The sequence below is a fragment of the Bos grunniens genome, chromosome 10, assembly GCF_055505025.1.
Source record: "Bos grunniens cultivar Pamir isolate PY7600 chromosome 10, Bosgru_T2T1.0, whole genome shotgun sequence".
Taxonomy (NCBI): Eukaryota; Metazoa; Chordata; class Mammalia; order Artiodactyla; family Bovidae; genus Bos; species Bos grunniens.
The window spans coordinates 12,200,436-12,221,788 of record NC_141174.1 but is presented as its reverse complement, the minus strand read 5'-3'; the positions used below and the strand labels follow the sequence as shown (position 1 = coordinate 12,221,788).

At 40.3% G+C, this 21,353-nt stretch overlaps 1 protein-coding gene across 7 annotated transcripts in view; it reads left to right on the top strand.

The window, feature by feature from the left end:
• Positions 1–21,353, top strand: part of NRXN3 (neurexin 3) — a 1,787,606-nt gene that overhangs the window by 1,750,171 nt on the left and 16,082 nt on the right. The window lies entirely within an intron of this gene.

Genomic DNA, 21,353 nt, shown 5'->3' with positions numbered 1-21,353 from the left:
CTGGAAAAATCATAGCCTTGACTAGATGGACCTTTGTTGACAAAGTAATGTCTCTCCTTTTTAATATGTTGTCTAGGTTGGTCATAACTTTCCTTCCAAGGAGTAAGCATCTTTTAATTTCATGGCTGCAATCACCATCTGCAGTGATTTTGGAGCCCCCCAAAATAAAGTCAGCCACTGTTTCCACTGTTTCTGTGGACCAGATGTCCAGTGATGGGACCAGATGCCATGATCTTAGTTTTCTGAATGTTGAGCTTTAAGCCAACTTCTTCACTTTCCTCTTTCACTTTCATCAAGAGGCTCTTTAGTTCTTCTTCACTTTCTGCCATAAGGGTGGTGTCAGATTTTAGCAATATGCATAATGGGCTTTAAATTTATTTTTTCCAGTCCAAGATCCAATCCAGGATCTCATAATGCATTTAGTTATCATGCTCAGAAATTATGGAAGCATTTTTTGACATATTATATTGTTTTACGTGTGCTGGTCACAGATCAAGAAGAGTGAGTCAGTGTCTCCAAGTCCTCCTGGATGGATTGCTGAGGAAGCAGGAGGATGCTAAAGCACAGGAGTAAGATTTCCTGTCTTAGAATTAACTAACTAGAATCATTGTTGTTGTTCTTCAGTTGCTCAGTCATGTCCGACTCTTGGCAACCCCATGGACTGCAGCACACCCGCTTCTCTGTTCTTCACGATTTCTTAGAGTTTGCTCAAACTCATGTCCATTGATTCAGTAATGCCATCCAACTCTCTCATCCTCTGCTGCCCCCTTCTCCTCCTGCCTTCATTCTTTCCAGCATCAGGGTCTTTCCCAATGAGCTGGCTCTTTGCATCAGGTGCCAAAGCATGGGAACTTCAGGTTCAGCATCTAAATGAATATTAGAATCATAGAATAACTAGAATCATAGCAAGGAAGAAATCAAGGCTCCTGCAGTTTCCATTCCTTAGAGGACACTGATAAACAAATTTCACCTTTCTGATCTACTGTTCTTTAACACTTTGTTTTAACAATGACTTATTAAGCACTTATGATGTATTAAGTCCTGGGAGAAGCATAGGGGTACGTGAGTGAGAGAAACAGAGGCGGCCCCTCGTGAGCCAAGTGGGGGCACTGTCACTGATTCATCAAGTGATCGCCAAGTAAATATGTTGAGAAGTGCTCTGAAGCCAGGACACGTGCCACGTGTCACGGGAGGACATGAGGCAAGTAGGGGCGAGGTCCATGTGTGCAGGTGGGCACAGGAGACCTTCTCTGAGGCAACGCCGTTTCAGCTGAATTATGTGGGATGGATGGGAGTTAACTGGGCAGAGAATTAGGAAAAACATTCGAGCTTGCAAAAAATTTTAGGTGTGAGAAAGATTCAGCCATCTCCAAGAGGGAGTCGTTTGGAGCAGCAGCTAGCTCACAGGATTTTGTGCAAGCTAGAAATGAAAGAAAGAACTTTCACAGGAATAGCCTGTGGGGTTCCTTTGTATCTTGATGAATGGAGATAAGAGGGACTTTGCCGACCCTGTGCAGCCCCTTGGTAGACAGTGAGTGGGCTTCATGAAGAATGAAGATACAGTACAAGGAGTGATGATGACTTCACTGGAGGAAAGTTGACTTGGGGAAAAAAAAAGTGAGTTTATGTTTTTTGATCCAATTCCTACCAATAAAGGAGAAAGTGCCAGGAATCTATGTCTTAGGCTGGAAGCGTCACCAAAGTCATTTGCAGGTTCTCAGAGTCTTAGATGATACTTTACAGTTTGATGTGTGACTCTGCGTCATTTTCTTCAAGCTCATACACCTTGGACATGAGAGACGGAAGACAGCATCCAGATTCTGGGTTGTTCTTATATCTTTCTGAGCCTATTAGTGAGTGAGTCATGCAACAGTATTTAAAAGAAACAGATGTTGCCTGAAAGGATTGTGCTGGAGAAAAGGATTGCATTTCGGTGATGGTAGTGAGGAAGCAGAGATCAAATATAGATCTACTTATAATTTACACTGCCTCATACTTTAGGAGAATACATTCCGTCTTCCCCAGCATCCTCACCATTACAGTCATTATCAGTCAGGTCATTGGCTATTTGATTTTAAAGTTGCTGAGTATTTCCCAGTGTGATTAATGATTTTGAAGGGAATGGTTTATACCTGCTCTGATTTCTCAATACTTGCCCCACAGTAAAAAGCTATGCTTCTACAATTGGAATAATAATAATATTTTAATATTATTAATATTTAATAATAGATACACAATAATATATTACTGAATAACAGTAATTTGTATTTGGGGCTTCCCAGGTGGTCCTAGTAGTAAAGAATCTGCCTGCCAATGCAGGAGATATGGGTTCAATTTCTGGGTCAGAAAGATCCCCTGGAGATGGAAATGGCAACCCACTCCAGTATTTTTGCCTGGAAAAATCCCGTGATCACATGGGCAGGAAAGCTTGGCAGGCTACAGTCCATGGGGTCACAAAGAGTCGGACATGACTGAGCACATAGTCTCATATATATATATATATATATATATATATATATAATATATATAGTTAATAATTGTTATTGTAATAAAGAAATACTCTTCTTCCTAAAGGCAATAATCAGAACTATATTCCAGGATGACTATTCCCACCACAGGAGTTTTTGAAGTCACACTTTGAATTGCTAACAGCGTCCCACTACTAGGTTGGAATTTCAGTATTCTTTCTGTCCACTGGGAAACAGCAGTTTTTCTGTCTGTCATTGCCCATGGATGGTTTACCTTCTACTTATACAAATCTATCACTCCTTCTGCTCATTGCACTTTATAAGATTACTGCTGATTACCATTTAGATTTGTTAAGTGGCAAAGCACATTTTATGGAGTCAGGAGCCAGTAGCCAGGAAGGTCAACAGTGGTAGCCTGAATCAATGATAAATGATTTATTTTATTGCCCACACAGTGATCAAAGTATGTGCTGCTGCAAAAGCTTAGTTCTGACCTCTGAATGAAAATAGATAGATGATAGATGATTGATAGAGAATGAGATAGATATTTAATTCTACGGGATAACAGACTTTTCTGAAATTTTCTTCCTTGAGAGAGGTTGCTTGTAAACATCTTTTTCAGTGAAATAGAATAGCTGTGGTAACAACATCCTCTACACACCCAGTTTACCGTGGCCACAGAATCCAATGACTTTTTTCTTAAATGAGGGCGTCTGCATATCCACAGGACCGCTGACTGTATTTCATTTACAATGCATTGCTTCACTCAACACACTCTGAATGAAGGCGATACGCTCCGCAGCTTCAAATTCAGGCCCTTCCTCCAAGCAGGGCTTGTTTATCTGTCTGCAACACACTTGGAGAATTTGAAAGACGAATGATGAGGTTCATTCATGCTGTAAAAATGTGCTGAGCATCATGGTTGCTTCTTTCACAATGGCCGGGCATGGAAGGCTGGAGAAGGCCATTGTTACCACTCAGCTGACTGTCGATTTGACTCGGGCATAACTTATCCAGGGAAGCTGCACCATTTTAAAGTCAGTGAAGTTCTAGGGAACACTTAGGACTATGGTACTTTAGTTGTAATTTCGTGAAACTCTTGAATAAGTTTCCAAAGAGTAAGTTTGAAATCTAGAAATAGTTTGTTTTATTTCTGGTTGAGAAAACAGAGAATGCTTTGTACTTACATAAGATCCTTTATCTGACCAGAGTTTGGATTTAGACTCAAGAAATGGGCTTGGAGTCAGGTTCCCATGGCTCTGAATAACGAACAAAATGAACAAATCCTTTTCTTTTCTAATTTTAAAATGGAGGCACCTTTATGTCTGAATTATACTTTGCAAACCCTAAAATGTATGACTCTTGTGTGACAGAGGAAAAGACAATAGCTTGATATGTGACTGCTTTTCTTCTGTAAATATTCAGTTAGAAAAGGAGACATGATGCTCAAAAGGAGGGTGTTGCCTTTTACAAAAGCTTGGAAATTAGAGCCTGTGGATCTGAAAGGCCTCCCAGACCCTTTCCTGATGCCACTGGCCAGAACTAGGGAAAGGAGGTCTTGGTTTACTACTGTTCAGTAGTAGAGACTCACCCATAATGCATCGGAGGAGAACAAGTCTGCTTGTCCACTTGCTGTAAAAACCCTGCACTTACCAGAGTTTCAATACAGACACAGGCAAAGTAGCCTTTCCCTTGGTCTTAATGGTCGAATCCACCTTGTGTCATTGCCTTCCTTCTAAAGCATTTAATCTGTGAAAGGAGACTTGCTCAGTTAACTATTCCAGCATCTTTGTGAACTTTCAGTGTTACTTGGTGCGAGGCATTGTTAATCGCTGTAAGCCATCTATTTTTAGTCCTCTCGCTCATGCCCTTCATACTGATTGATGAAATGGAAAGGAAGTTGAATAAGCTCACTTGCTTTTCAGATAACACAAATATTAAATTGACAGATAAACTCCTAGGAGGTTTCAGTCCATTTCAGGAAGCTGTTGATATGAAGTCTTTAAGGGTCGACAGTCCAATAAGAGAGAAAGAGAGAGACCACCAGGGACTCGCGAGGAAAAGAAAAATGAGGGAAGTGTCTAGATTCAATAGGAAATTGGGGAGTGTCGAGAGCATTTTCAGAAAAATGCTTGGTTTTTCACCAGCTGTGTCATTTTGCTCAAAGGGACAAGAAATTTAGTACTTTCTCTGAAGAATAATAGAACTGCAGACCTATCTCCACGTCTTGTACCCTTTTACATAATCTTGCCTTTACACAAGAGCTAGTGAGTGTTTTCCCAGGAGATCTGGTCATGCAGAGGCACCTTTATGTCTGAATTATACTCTGCAACCCTAAAATGTATGACTCTTGGGTGACAGAGGAAAAGACAATAGCTTGATATGTGACTGCTTTTCTTCTGTAAATATTCAGTTAGAAAAGGAGACATGATGCTCAAAAGGAAGGCAGAAGTGGGCCAGGCCCTGGGGCTTCCCACATGCAAGATGGGAAAGCCCATCCTCTGGTTAGAGTAAGGTGGGTGGATTGTCCAGGGTCTTGGGAATGCTGTGTATTCATGAAAGCAAGGATAGAGCCACAGATTCCTTAGATAGCAGGTTTCTGAGGCCCTTGACGTTGGGTCAGGTTTCATTTTTTTTATCTTGCCAAACATGGTTTTTCCGTCTTTACTTAATATGTCTAGAGGATGAAGCTATTTCCATTAAGCCCAGTTCTGCTACTCTTAGAAACATTAAGGATGAATATCCCTTGTTTGTGCCTGCTACCCCACTAGAGACCAAAAGCTGATAATTTGGCTGCTGGCAAAATTCCACTGTAACAGCTAATAGAGTGTTTTGGAAAGAAGCCAACGGCAGCCAGATTGAATTAAGTACTTAAACTACTGTTTAAGATCAGTTCTGCAATTGGGGACTTGAAATCAGCGGATTCACCTTCCAGTTTCCAGTTTACTTTGAATTTTTCATGTCTTCTCTGATTTCCCACCCAATTGTTTTGACCATGTTGCACAGCATGTGGGATTTCAGTTCCCCAACCAGGGATCGAACCAGAGTCCCTGGCATTAGAAATGTAGACCCTTAACTACTAGATCACCAGGGAAGTCCCCTCCCTTGAAATTTTATCTCAAAGTGGATTCTCTCTCTCTGTGTCTCTCTCTAATATATTCATGCTAATGTGAAAATTTTATGATACTTCAGAATTTAACAAGCTCTTTCATATGTTACTTTTTGCCTCCTAGTTATACCAATGGTATTAGAATATTTTGTGAAAGTGGCTCAGTCGTGTCCGACTCTTTGTGACCCCATGGACCATACAGTCCATGGAATTCTCCAGGCCAGAATACTGGAGTGGGTAGCCTTTCCCTTCTCCAGGGGATCTTCCCAACCCAGGGATCAAACCTAGGTCTCCCGCATTGCAGGCAGATTCTTTACCAACTGAGCTATCAGGGAAGGCCTCTATGCTAATGATATTCATGGTTCAGCAGAAGCACTAAAGGAATCACAATATGTAGTATCTTGTAAGTTGCATTGTAGACCGCAGCAGAAGGGGAGAACTGGGTATCAGAGCTGTGGGCTGTAGCCTGGGCTCTAGTTCTGTGTCTTTATGACCTTGAGCCAATGCCTTACATTCTCTGCGATGTAGTTTCTTTACCTTTAAACCACTGGTTCTAAACTGGAGGATGATTTTTGCCCCAAGGAAACATTTGGTAATTTTGAAGACATTTTCTTATTGTCACAACTGGGGAGATGCTATTGGCATCTGGTAAATAGAGGCCAGCGATGCTGCTAAAACCCGGGTGCAAAGGACAGCCCCCACAACAGAGAATTATCCAGCCAAAAAAGACAGCAGTGATGAGGTGGAGAAACCTTGCTTTAAGATATAAATAATATCTACTTCATTCATTAAAGGATTTTTATGGGGCTCAAATATATATGAAGACATGAAGTGGCTTTCCATACCTGATATTAGTACTCTCTGGTATTGCACATATGAATCTTGAAAGGAAAATGGATTTATTCTCCTAGATTAAAAGTTGTATATGAAACTATCAGATTAAATACATGAAATACATCCACTGAATCTCCTGTAACATTATGGTTTCAAACCAATTCTCTAAACATAAAGAAAAACAATGAAAAAATATTAATCTTCGAAGAAATGTAGCATTCAGTGACTAACATAGATAAAGGAAATTGAAATCCATGCAACTAATGTGCTTTTCTGTTAGCGAGCAGCCAGAGCAATCCTTCCTAATAGAAGCAAGTCTGAAATGATAAGTTGTTTGGATCACATTAATTAACATTCAGTCCTATTAGATTTGCACCTGAGGTTGGGTTCATTTTACTGGTGCTGATGGATATCAAACTTAACAATATCTAGCCACATTATATTAGAATAAAATATGTTTTATATTGCAGGCAAATTTTAAACTCAACTCTCAATAATGGGCTTTTATATTAACTCAGATAACTAGAGATAGTAAAAGAATGAATTACATTCCAGTGAGTCAGACTACAATATAAATTATAGCAGTAATGAGAATTAATTCTTTTTGTTGCTTATATTGCACAGTTGCCTCATAAGTATATATATAGCTCTAGAGTTTATGAGGTATTTTTACAGATATTACTTTGTGCCTTAATTTTATAATACAGTCCTCTTAAAAATTTAGCTTGGGATCCATGGGTGAAATCTGAATGTCTTCACAGAATTTTATTTATGTGAGCATTTTGATTGGGAAAGAGCACAGAGTATTCATCAGATTTTCAGTAAGTTTTGTTTTCCAAAAAAAAAAATTGTGAGATCACCCTGAAAATAATGGTTCACCTCCTCCTAAATGCTTATTTTTACCAAATACTCCCTAAATGATACTGTATATGTCCTGTCGGTATATTGGCAAATCATCTCTAGAGTACTGATCAGTCATTGTAAAATTCTTAATTGACATACACACAGTTTTTTTATTTTTATTTTTTTTAATTTAAAGATTCTGGTTTAAGCTCTGCCATATAGCTAAATTGAATTATTATGCAAATACAAGAAGATGTTATTTAATCAGACCTTTTGGAATGAAAATAATCCAGGTGTACAAAACTCTTTTCCATCTGAAACAACCATTCTAACATAGATTTGCCAAGTAACAACATCTTGTGTAAACAGGGAGAGGAAAAGAGGCTGCTCTCCCAAGAAAATCTCCATGAAAGAATGCATGCATTGCAGTATGTACAAAGTCTCAGGTTTTTTGTTACAGAAGTACTGCTGTGTAAGAACTATACAGACAGACTGGAAATCCAGAGAATTGGCAGCTAAACAAACAGAATTATCCCACATCCATCAGTAAGAATAACAGCTGCCCTTAGCCCTTAAGAAACATAACAAAGAAAACCCAGAAATCCAACAGTTCTTACTGCGACTGAGATTTTAGTAAGTACCACTGGAAAAGCAAACTCCATTACAAATGCTTGCATTTTACCCAGAGCTTATGCTCTTTCTTTTCTTCTGTCTCTGCCACTTTTCTCATCTGCTAAGGGATTTCTGAGAACCATTCCTATAACTGAGCACAGAGAGCGTGCGACAAGAAGTCTCCTCTGACTCTTTTGGAGGGCCCACTACTTTTAACTTTTCCCTTTCTTGAACCAACCATTTAACTGTATCTTATTTGCTTCTCAGCTTTTCAGCTAAAGACACAACATTCTACGTGAAAATGTCACGGTTGAAAACCTTGCTTACATGTTGCTCAAAATGTAGCTGTGTGCCCATACTCGTTTATGTCCCAGTAAAGACTGTGACCCTCAGTGTGACTCTAAGGGGGCCGGTTAACTCTTTTGCCAAAGCTGGTATTCTGAGTTAGAATTAAATAATTGAAAATGACAAAATTAAAAACAAACTCAGAAAAGTTTGCATTCATCCCCAACCTTATTCAACCGGGACGTTCAGATTCAGATAGGCCTAACCCTTCTTGGGCACATTTCTCTTTTCACACCCTGATTTTTTCAGAGAACAAATGGAATCATGGTAACTTTCCCCAAACACTGAAGGCCACCTTATAGCGTCCCTTTCAAAAAACAAGAATATTCTTTTGGGTTCTGTGGCCTTGATAACAAAACAGGAAACCAGGTCCCTATTCTGAATCTATCCTATACAGTTGCCACTCACTGGGCTATGCGAAGCTGCAGAACTATATTGTTTTAAAATATTTTCTTCTGCACCATAATACATTTCCCTTTAATGATGTATAAGGATAAATATTAACATGACTCTCAGAATTGTTCTTTTAAACTTTGAAAAAATTCAACATCTGAAGATTTTGAATTTTGATATCTCCTTGCACATTTTTCAGGCTTCTGTTCTAGGAATTATGGTCACTTTTTGCTCATAGGGAGCTCCTTTTTGGCAAAGCCTTTCTTTGACGGGGTGGAAATGTGGTGTGTAGGATAAATTGAATAGCTAAATCTCAGACGACAAAATCGAAGGATTGAATCAGGAAGAAATTTGTGGCAACCTACATAATTATTCAAACTGGAATGTGGTTGTTGCCTTGGGGTTCATATTTTTCTTCACAAGCAAAGTGGTTTGGGATTTGGTATAAGCATAGGCAGTTAGGATTTCAATGCTAAATCACAACCCTGCACAGAGAACATGGGTTTTGTCGTTGATGATCACCATAATTACATAAGATACTTGCCAGTGGCAGCATGGGAACATCACCCTATGAGACTTAGCCACCGTTAGGACGATGCAGTTTAAATCTTGGCATGCATAGAATAGCCTATCTGTGGATGGTTATTAGAAACTACACAGTAAATTTCAATCAGAACTCAGTCCTTGCAAATGATTTTCAAATTTCCCCAGCGCTGCATCTTTAAGGTAGAATTCTTCCTAGTAAGATTTTTTTCTAATGTTATGTAGGGAAGGTCAGAACAAAGTTATTCTTCTCAACAAAGTTCAGCTGGATGCTACTAACAGTTCAAAGAATTTGGACTAAAGTGGTTTTGTGCATTGGGAGGAACCCCTTGGCAAATGACAAAGAAGTTGCTAAGCATGATCTGTATCTATTGTTTTCTTAGCTAGACATTCTCTTTCTGCCATCCCAGTTGGCTTTCCTATAACACCTAATTCCAAGGTCAGACTTGAGTGGTTCTCATTGAAACTCTTGCCGGTTGACATATGATGCACTTAAAGGTTGTTAAAACCAAGAGCCCTTCTTTGGCTAGGGAATGTTACGCTTTTAGTGTCATCCTGGTTTGTGAGAAAGTTCCATCCACTATTTTGGACAACAGATAAAACTAGCCCACATGACACAAAGCTACCTGGGATGCTTTCTAACCATGCTTTTCAAAATCTATGTCGCTTTCTTTTATTTGGCTACCATGACAATACAAGCTATCCAACAGAGAAAGAACTGCTTGTAGCTTTAGAATACAGATGGGTAATTGTTGTGATGCAGTCTCAGAAGACCTTGGATCGAGGGCTTCAGAGAACATCGTACGTCTGAACACTAGCATGGTACAAATGATAGGGACATGGAGCTTTCTAAAGCAATAAAAGTCAGCCATGCCCAGCACTTTCTTCTAAAAGCTGGAGTTGCTAGATTGAACATTTATCATTGTTTAATGTATCACCTAAAAAAAAAAAAAAAAAATCCCTGACCCACTAACTCCTATGCTGTCTCTTCTGGCTTATTCATCAGTTGATGTCTGATTTCCAAATGTTGTTGCTGTTCAGTCACCCAGTCATGTCTGACTCTTTGTAACTCCATGGACTGCAGCACGCCAGGCTGCCCTCTCCCTCACCATCTCCCAGAGTTTGCCCAAGTTCATGTCCATTGCGTCACTTATGCCATCCAGCCATCTCATCCTCTGATGCCCTTTTCTCCTCCTGCCCTCAATCTTTCCCAGCGTCAGGGACTTTTCCAATGAGTCATCTGTTCACATCAGATGTCCAAAATACTGGAGCTTCAGCTTCAGCATCAGTCCTTCCAGTGAATATTCAGGGTTGGTCTCCCTTAAGATTGACTGGTTTGATTGCCTTGCTTTCAGGAGTCTTTTCCAGCACCACAGCTCGGAGGCATTGCTTTTTTGGTTTCCTGCCTTCTTTAAGGTCCAGCTCTCACAACTGTATATGACCACTGGGGAGACCATGGCCTTGACTATTTGTATCTTTGTTGGCAGAATAGTGTCTCTACTTTTCACCACACTGTCTAGGTTTATCATTGCTTTCCTGCCAGAAAGCAATTGTCTTCTGATTTCATGGCTACAGTCACCATCCACAGTGATTTCAGAGCCCAAGAAGAGGAAATCTGTCACTACATCCCCCTTTTCTCTCTTCTATTTGCCATGCAGCAGTGGGACCAGATGCCATGATCTTAGTTGTTGTTGAGTTTTTTAATATTTAGTCTTAAACTGGCTCTTTCACTGTCCTCCTTCACCCTAGAGTTTCTCTTCACTTTCTGCCATTAGAGTGGTATCATCTGCATATCTGAGGTTGTTGGTGTCTCTCCCACCCATCTTGATTCCAGCTGTAACTCACCCACCTGGTATTTCTCATGACGTGTTCAGAGTATAGGTTACACAAACAGGGTGACAGCAGACAGCCCTGTAGTACTTCCTTCTCGACCTTGAACCAATCAGTTGTTCCATGTAGGATTCCCCTAATGGTTAGTCTGTACAGTGGGAAATCAACTTTCAAACCTTCATCCCTGAGTAATAGCATTCCCTCCTTTCTCTACTCAATATTCCATGTACCCAAAATAATATTCTTAGCACCCTTTCCTAGGTTTTTGTCATCTTAATGCAAGAATTATTACTGCTTTCTAGGGCCCACTGGGTCTTCCCAGATGGCGCTAGTGCCAAAGAACCCACCTGCCAACGCAGGAGACGTAAGAGACACAGGTTCAATTCCAGGGTCAGGAAGAGTCCCTGGAGGAGGGCATGACCGCCCACTCCACTATTCTTGCTGGGAAGATCCCATGCACAGAGGAGCCTGGCGGGCTATAGTCCATAGGGTCACAAAGATCTGGACATGACTGAAGCAACAGCACAGCACAGCACAGCACAGGGCCCACTAAGAAAAGGGTGTTGTGAAGTAGTTAGGGAATTGACTTTTGATTTTTAATGGCAACATAAAACATATACTTTGTTATATAATGACATGAAGTGAAGTAAGTCACTCAGTCATGTCTGACTCTTTGCAACCCCATGGACTATACAGTCCATGGAATTCTCCAGGCCAGAATACTGGAGTGGGTAGCTGTTCCCTTCTCCATGGGATCTCCCCAGCCCAGGGATAAAACCCAGGTCTCCCACATTGCAGGAGGATTCTTTACCAGCTGAGCCACCAGGAAACCCATATAATGACACAGACTTAGGTAAATTGTAAACATAATCAGTTCCAAATATTTGAGAAATGATATTATTGGCTTTGGAAAATTTCTGAGCTTCATCAGCAATAGCACTTACCTTCCTTAAGGCATTTGCTTTTTCACAAAGATAAACTCAAAATGGATTAAAGACCTAAATGTAAGACCAGAAACTATAAAACTCTTAGAGGAAAACATAGGCAGAACACTTGATGACAGAAATCAAAGCAAGATCCTCTATGACCCACCTCCTGGAGTAATGGAAATAAAAACAGAGGTAAACAAGTGGAATCTGATTAAACTTAAAAGCTTTTGTACAGCAAAGGAAACTATAAGTAAGGTGAAAAGAAAGCCCTCAGAATGGGAGAAAATAATAGCAAGTGAAACAACTGACAAAGGATTAATTTCCAAAATATACAGGCAGCTCATACAACTCAATACTAGAAAAACAAACAACCCGATCAAAAAGTGGGGAAAAGGCCTAAACAGACATTTCTCCAAAGAAGACATACAAATGGCTAACAAACACATGAAAAGATGCTCAACATCACTCATTATTAGAGAAATGCAAATCAAAACTACAATGAGATATCACCTCACACTGGTCACAATCAGATCAGATCAGATCAGTCACTCAGTCATGTCCGACTCTTTGCGACCCCATGAATCGCAGCACGCCAGGCCTCCCTGCCCATCACCAACTCCCGGAGTTCACTCAGACTCACGTCCATCGAGTCAGTGATGCCATCCAGCCATCTCATCCTCTGTCATCACCTTCTCCTCCTGCCCCTAATCCCTCCCAGCATCAGACTCTTTTCCAATGAGTCAACTCTTCTCATGAGGTGGCCAAAGTACTGGAGTTTCAGCTTTAGCATCATTCCTTCCAAAGAAATCCCAGGGCTGATCTCCTTCAGAATGGACTGGTTGGATCTCTTTGCAGTCCAAGGGACTCTCACGAGTCTTCTCCAACACCACAGTTCAAAAGCATCAATTCTTCAGCGCTCAGCCTTCTTCACAGTCCAACTCTCACATCCATACATGACCACAGGAAAAACCATAGCCTTGACTAGATGGACCTGTGTTGGCAAAGTAATGTCTCTGCTTTTGAATATGCTATCTAGGTTGGTCATAACTTTCCTTCCAAGGAGTAAGCGTCTTTTAATTTCATAGCTGCAGTCACCATATGTAGTGATTTTGGAGCCTAAAAAAATAAAGTCTGACACTGTTTCCACTGTTTCCCCATCTATTTCCCATGAAGTGATGGGACTGGATGCCATGATCTTCATTTTCTGAATGTTGACCTTTAAGCCAACTTTTTCACTCTCCACTTTCACTTTCATCAAGAGGCTTTTGAGTTCCTCTTCACTTTCTGCCATAAGGCTGGTGTCATCTGCATATCTGAGGTTATTGATATTTCTCCCGGCAATCTTGATTCCAGCTTGTGTTTCTTCCAGTCCAGCGTTTCTCATGATGTACTCTGCATAGAAGTTAAATAAACAGGGTGACAATATACAGCCTTGACGAACTCCTTTTCCTATTTGGAAGCAGTCTGTTGTTCCATGTCCAGTTCTAATGGCCCTCATCAAAAAGTCTACAAACAATAAACGCTGGAGAGGGTGTGGAGAAAAGGGAGCACTCTTTCACTGGTGGTGGGAATGCAAACTGACACAGCTGCTATGGAAGACGGTATGGAGATTTCTTAAAAAACTAGGAACAAAACCACCATATGATCCAGCAATCCCGCTCCAAGCCATATATCCTGAAGAAACCAAAATTGAAAAAGACACATGTATCCCATTGTTCATTGCAACACTATTTACAACAGCACCCTGATGCTGGGAAAGATAGAGGGTAGGAGGAGAATGGGACGACAGAGGATAAGAGGGTTGGATGGCATCACCGACACAATGGACATGGGTTTGGGTGGACTCTGGGAGTTGGTGATGGACAGGGAGGCCTGGCATACTACGGTTCATGGGGTCGCAAAGAGTCGAACACGACTGAGCGACTGAACTGAACTGAACTGAGAACATGGAAGCAACCTAGATGTCCATCAACAGATGAATAGATAAAGAAAATATGGTACATATACACAATGGAATATTACTCAGCAATAAAAAGGAACACATTTGAGTCAGTTCTAATGAGGTGGATGAACCTAGAACCTATTATACAGAGTGAAGTCAGAAAGAGAAAGATAAATATCGTATTCTAACGCATATATACAGAATCTAGAAAAATGGTACTGAAGAATTTATTTATAGGACAACAGTGGAGAAACAGACATAGAGAATAGACTTATGGGCTTATGGAGAGAGGGGAGGAGAGGGTGAGATGTATGGAAAGAGTCACATGGAAACTTACATTACCATATGTAAAATAGATAGCCAATGGGAATTTGCTATATGGCTCAGGAAACTCAAACAGGGGCTCTATATCAACCTAGAGGGGTGGGATAGAGAGGGAGATGGGAGGGAGGTTCAGGAGGAAGGGGACATATGTATACCCATGGCTGATTCATGTTGAGGTTTGATAGAAAACAACAAAATTCTGTAAACCAATTATCCTTCAATAAAAAGTAAATTAATTAAAAAAAAGATTGTCTTATCTAACCCTTATATTTACAGGCAATAAAAGGGGGTGCAGAGAATTAAAGCCACTTACTTGAGGTTACATAACCACTAAGTGAGATTACCTCCATGCCCTCCATGTCCTGTCTTTTCTAGGAAGGTCAGGAGAGCTTACTTTCTGGAAACTTTGCTTGAAGCAGGATGCATAAACAGTGAGAAAAGACCAACAGCATTTGATCTTACTTATCTCTCTGGTTTCTCTGGAAACACTGGATAGCTACTTCCATCTCTTTCTCCTTCAAGACTTTATTCTTTGGACCACAAATAGTGAATGCCATTACTCAACAAAGTTATTCTTTTTACCCTTCCTAGTTCTTTTGTGTTACTTTCTGTAAACGTATCAGAGTGAGTTATTTCTAGTTTAGTCCTTGCTTTAAAATTCTTTCCATCTCAACCAAAGAAATAAGTCTTAGGGACTATAGGTTAAACAAACCTGTTAAATATGAAGGGTCTTTAGAAGCTACAATGCATAGACACTTAAAGTGCAATATCTTTTTGTCTTGATTTGTGCCCATGAGGCAAGTCCATGGGGTATGCTGGGAAATAGCTTTTTTTATTTTCCAGTAATTATTTATTGGGTGCTTATTCTGTGCTATGGCCACGTGCCTATAATTCCTCTCTCCCTGTCTTTATCCGTCTGGTCAACACCGCTCATACCCTTAAGTAGCAGTGACCAAGGACAGTTGTCCACTGCGTGCTGCTGCCTGTCCAAATACTGTCTGTCATCAATGGAACTGAACCAGAAATAGGTCTTATTTGGAGTAGTTACAAATGCTAATTCATAAGTACAGAGGTAACTTGCATGGAGTTATTGCATAGACTGGGCAGGCATTGCGTTGCTCAACTTGAGGGGATACTCCTTACATGAACTGCAGTAGGAACCGCATCCCCTGGAGCTAGCCAGTGAAACAGCCCTGACTTTCAAGCAGACAGATGCATGTACCATAACTGCATATTCTCTTATTTCTTGCTAAGTAGTATTTTCAAGGAAATAAGATACCCTTATCTAAAGGACAACTTGAATAGAACCAAAACAAAATGAAAGATAAAACTGGTTTTATAAGAACTAAATGATTGGTCTAAGTTTTCATGACACTGCTCAAGCCTTAGGTCTTACCTGGTTGCTTAGTCACCTTGCCTATCAATTAAAAAAAAAAAAGAGTGATGATGATCTGTCACTATCAAAAAATCCTATCTAGAGTCCAAGATAATAAGGATTTTCCTAGTAAGTTGTTTGCAGGAGGGCTAATATATTTTGTGTTGAATAACTAAATAATATGTAATAAAGTGTAGCCTTATTTTTTTTAAGAGAGACCCAACGAAGGCCAGCCGTAGGCTACATGATTTTTCAGAGACAATACTCAGCAGTTGATTAATTTTAAGTTTCAGATTTCAGTGCCATCCGTCCATTTGGAAGAACAATTATGACCTTTTGGCTAATAGCATTGGGGGAAACATTACTACAGATTAATACTATGAAAAAGGAACAAAATTAATGAGCAAACATTCTAATGGAGTCAGTGCATGTGAGTACATTAAATTTCTGCATAAAGATGGAGATTGGAAGTAGGTTTCAGGGTTTCACCATGCTGACTTTCTTAATTAAACACAATACCACTGCGGAAGAGAAAACCTTTATTGTTTCTCAAATATTTTCTTTTTTGATAGATACCTCATGTGGTTATCATATGTTAGCTAAAGATCAAGTAGCATATTCATCTGAAACAGCCCAGGAGAAAAATATATCAGGATCTGTTTGCTATCACCGTGGAGAAATAATACGGAAAACCACCCTGAAAAAAGCTGATGTGGTGTGGCCGAGGAGATATTAACGGTGACCACATAGTGGTCGGCACTTCTGTTTTCAAAGCTGGCTGTAACCCTCTCTCACTTTGTGACACTGATCTGCAGCCCTGCAAGTGTCTCGTCCTTATCCGAACACCATGTCACTCTAGCAGACAAGGTGGACTCCATGGTTCTGAAAGGACCCGGTAGGAAGCTGATTCTTGGGTCTTCTGTCCTACCTGAGACTGAGAGTGGCATCTGTCTGATGAGTCCAGAGAAAGCCATTTTTCTTTAGAACAATTAGTGGACCCTACCAGTTTGGTTTTAAAATGTAGAATAAAACAATAGGGTATCAAAAGAGAACAATGTGGTGAAATTCTCCAACTATTGACTTGTAGCACTTTTTAAGACTTTGTGCACAGCATCAATGGATTAGGATGTGGTACGGAAGAAAACAATGTGGAACAGAGATATTCAGAGAGCATTTGTAATTTGACAACTCAGGAGAATAGCAGAGATATCAAGTCATTTAGATTATTTTGATAGGTACTTGTAGATAACAGAAGCTTCCACCATGTTAAATTTAGAATAGGTAGACTATTAGAAAAAAAATGATTTTTTTGTATAGTCCTAAAATTAATGTATTAGTAATTTTAAGCAGGTTTTGATGTGCCAGTTAAGATAATTGTTATTCTTATAACATTTCTAAAAGTATGTATATATATTTTATAAAATGCTTGTATAGCTAGCATCTCCTATTAATTCAACATCCACTGAGGTTTATCACCATCTTACAAACAAGAGAGGTTATAGCTTAATTCAAGTTTACAGGGAGTGGATCACAGCTGGGATTTAGTCTAGGTCTTTTGATTATGAGCTCAACCTGGTTTTGCATAAAAACCCTTTGGAGAGCTTTAAATAGCAAAAAAAAGCAACAACAACAACAACAGATATTCAGACACTGCCTGTCATCTTGTCCCCACTACACCCAACAGAGACTGATTTAGTAGGTCTGGCTTCGATGACCAGAGATTGTGCCAAAAGACCCCTCGGAGCCCCTGTGAACATCTCTTTGTGCATTGGAGTTTGAAATAAATTGGTAGAGCTCTTAGGATCTCCTGTGGAAGCTGTTTTTGTACCTAAAGATTAGCTTGTTTATAACTTCCCATACTCACCGAGAACTGAATATTTAAAAACATCCTGGTTTGCGGCAGCATTGTCATTTAATGTAAAACATACAGGATTAAGTTTAGTCATGACTATTCAACTTCCTAGTTGTATAACTTCAAGCAAATTAACTCCTTTCAGCCCAAGCGGACTGATATGTAAGATGAACTTGTAATGATTAAGTGAAATTAAATATTTAAAGTACTTTGTACAATGTCTGGCAGATAAGTTCTCAATAACTCTTAAGAACATGTTCCTCTAGAAGTAGGCTTCTGGTTAATTTAGTATTTTAACTATATAATTAAAATTTATATATATTTAGTCCTTTTTCATATTTGTAAGGATCACTATGTCAACCATTTGATCATGTGCGTTTGTCCCCAAGCATGTACCTTTACTAATCTAGAGGCCCATGTGCCTTGAGTTTTTGGAATGACTAGGGAATTTATTATATCTCCTTTCTAATCTACAGTATTTGAGTTTACAAATTTTAAAAATAAATCTCATGATATGTATCTTACACATGTAGGCATCTCTGTAGTCTTCTTCTCTCTGGTAAATCAGCTGCTTGAGGCTCAGGTAAGACATAGTCAAAGTCATGCAATCATGCTACAATCAATAAACCTCAGATATGCAGATGACACCCCCCTGATGGCAGAAAGTGAAGAGGAACTAAAGAGCCTCTTGAGGAAATTGAAAGAGGAGAGTGAAAAAGTTGGCTTAAAACTCAGCATTCAAAAAATGAAGGTCATGACATCCGATCCCATCACTTCATGGCAAATAGATGGAGAAACAATGGAAACAGTGAGAGACTATTTTCTTGGGCTCCAAAATCACTGCAGATGGTGATTGCAGCCATGAAATTAAATGACACTTGCTCCTTGGAAGATAAGCTATGACCAACCTAGACAGCTTATTAGAAAGCAGAGACATTACTTTGCCAACAGAGGTCCGTCTAGTCAAAGTTTTGGTTTTTCCAGCAGTCATGTATGGATATGAGAACTGGACCATAAAGAAAGCTGAACGCTGAAGAACTGATGCTTTTGAACTGTGTATGGAGAAGAGAGTCCCTTGGACTGCAAGATCAAACAAGTCAGTCCTAAAGGAAATCAACCCTGAATATTCATTGGAAGGACTAATGCTGAAGCTGACTCTCCAGTACTTTGGCCACCTGATGCGAAGAACTGACTCATTGGAAAAGACCCTGATGCTGGGAAAGATTGAAGGCAGGAGGAGAAGGGGATGACAGAGGATGAGATGGTTGGATGGCATCACTGACTCAATGGACATGAGCTTGAACAAGCCCTGGGAGATGATGAAGGACAGGGAAGCCTGATGTGCTGCAGTCCATGGGGTCCCAGATAGTCAGACATGACTGAGCAATTGAACAACCACCACAAGACATAGTCAAAGTCATGCAATCGTGGTATATCATTTTGATGTCAAATGCATGAGTCTTGGGCAAGCTTTTCATGTTGTTTGCATAGTATTAATTTCTGCTGAGTATAAAAATGCCTTCATGATATTGCTTTTTGAACACTGTACATTGCTTGCAGTGAAGATGGAGTTTAGGTGAAAAGAGGGTGTGTTCAAGATACGGTGAATGTTATTGTAACATACCATCAAGTATGGCTGTTTCTCATGGACAACATAGGGAACTTAAGGGGTCTGCAGAGAGGAGGCACCAGAGGAATGCCCAGCTTCTACCACCAAAAATCCACCAGCGCAAAGAACATGGTCAGGATTCTGGTCATAATGACAGAGTAGATGGACTTGGGTGGAAAACAGAAGCAAAATAAAGCTTCTTGAATAATTTATTACTCTAACAACATGGTCATAAAATCTCATGGTATCAGTTCAGGAAAAAGACCCCACTGTTGCTGGGTTCTGCTGTTACTGACTGCAGGACCACAGCAGGCAAAATAGCCAAGTACATTTTCACTACCTCGATCACCATTACTCCCACTGATAATTCATTTGGCCCATTCCTTCCTATTGCCTGAAGACATACATCAGAGTCTGGCAGCAGTAGGCCTGACTGTCCTGTTTATTTTATCTTTAGCTTTCACAACTGCAAAGGAAAGCCTGAGTTTTTTAATAAACATCCCAGCACCAGTTTATGAGAGGAAGAATGAGTTAGTGATGTGGGGTTTTGGGGGAAGGCTTAAGCCAGCTGTGGATGAGAAGGTCCAATTTGCATTGGAACTGCTAGCTGGAACTCAGGGAAATCCCATCTGGTTTAGAGAAGAGTAAAAGAAAATAGAATAGAGAATGCAATGCCTCGATGGTTAGTCTACAGACCATTTACTCAAGGCCTCCTGTGGGAATAGCACTGTGCGTGGAGCTCTGGAGGATTGCAAGAGAGACGAGTAGCCTGACCTCCCTTTTTGAAGGGTTTTCAGGCTATTTGAGCCATGGTTCTTTCACTAGCAGTGATTTTCTGAGTTCATACCAAGTGCCAAGCAGTGCTCTAAGTACACTGGAGAATAAGACAAAGTCTCTGTTCTCATGGAGCTTACATTCCATGAATAAATGGGTGTGAATTACCTAGTAAATTCTACAGAGAATCATGAGGGGATAATCAGTTAGTGAGCAGGTTGCTTACTAGGAAAGTCATGAAAGACCTCTCTGAGGAGTAAAATTGGAAGAGAGACCTGGCCCATCAGAAGAAATCAATCAGGCAAAAAGTAACGGGCTGTTCTTGGAAGGGAAGCTAGCATGGCCAGATTCTGAGACATTCTGGGTCAGGGGCAGCTGTCAGAGGTGAGTGGTAGGCAGATCACAAGCAACTTTCACCATAGGTTGTGGTACAGAACTTTGGTTTGGAAAATTCTACCTTTGAAGATGTGAAGCAAGAAAGTGACTTGACCTGTTTTATATTGTATAATTCTGGAACGTTTCTGTGGCTTTGTTATGGAGAATGGATTTTAGTGAACCCAAAGTGGATGTGGGAAATCAATGGGGAGGCTACTGCAGTGTCCAAGCAGGGAACTAGAGTGGCTTACTCTACGACATGGGTGATAGCTATGGGGGAAAGTCAATGTAAGGGATTTGTTGCCAGAGTCAACAGAACTTCCTGCTACACTGCATGTGTTGAGGTGAGTTGGGGTAGGGGCTCAAATATCATGACTAATTAGGGGTTTGTTCACCTGGATCCCCTAATTAGTCATGTTATCTGAGGCTCTACCCCAACTCACCTCCATATACGCACTGTACAGTCTATGGAGTTGCAGAGAGTTGGACACGACTTAGCAACTAAACAACCAACACCACCCCTTGGGTCACACCCAAAGATGGGAAAGATGCAGGTTTAGGAGGACAGTAGAGTCCAAAGTTCTCTCTTAGCTCTTTTGAATTTAAGGTGCTGCAGTAGGAACGTTGAGTAGACAGCTGGATATGGGAAACTGGAATCTGAAAGGAGGCTTGAACTGCAAATCACCATCATATAGGTGATAGGTCTTTACAGACAAGGGACAGGATGGGATGGCTCGGCCTAGGGCCACACCTGGAACTAACCAAGAAATAGAAGGATGAAGGATCAGAAGAGGAGGAAAACTGGAAAAATCTTGGGCTATTCAAGCTAAAGGAATAAAGTATTTCAAACAGAGTCTTCATTTCTGACTGGTACACAGGTCATCTGTATGTGGATAAAACAAATCTTTTCTATTAGCTACTGTTTTGCACTTTAATAATATTATAAGGACCTAGTAGCTCGAAATAATGAGCTGTATGCATATTTTAGCCCTAAAAACCCACAGAGAAGCCAGGTTAAGAAAAGGAGAGTAACTGCTAAATTCATGGCTTTAAGCCCTGGTTACACTGCTCTTTCTCTTTGTTTCTCTTCGTGAAGACACTCGACGAAGAGAACTCTTGATTACATAAATGGGTGCCAATAAGGACGACTTTTTTTTGAATCCCACCCACTTCACAAATCAGAGGTCCAGTGTTGC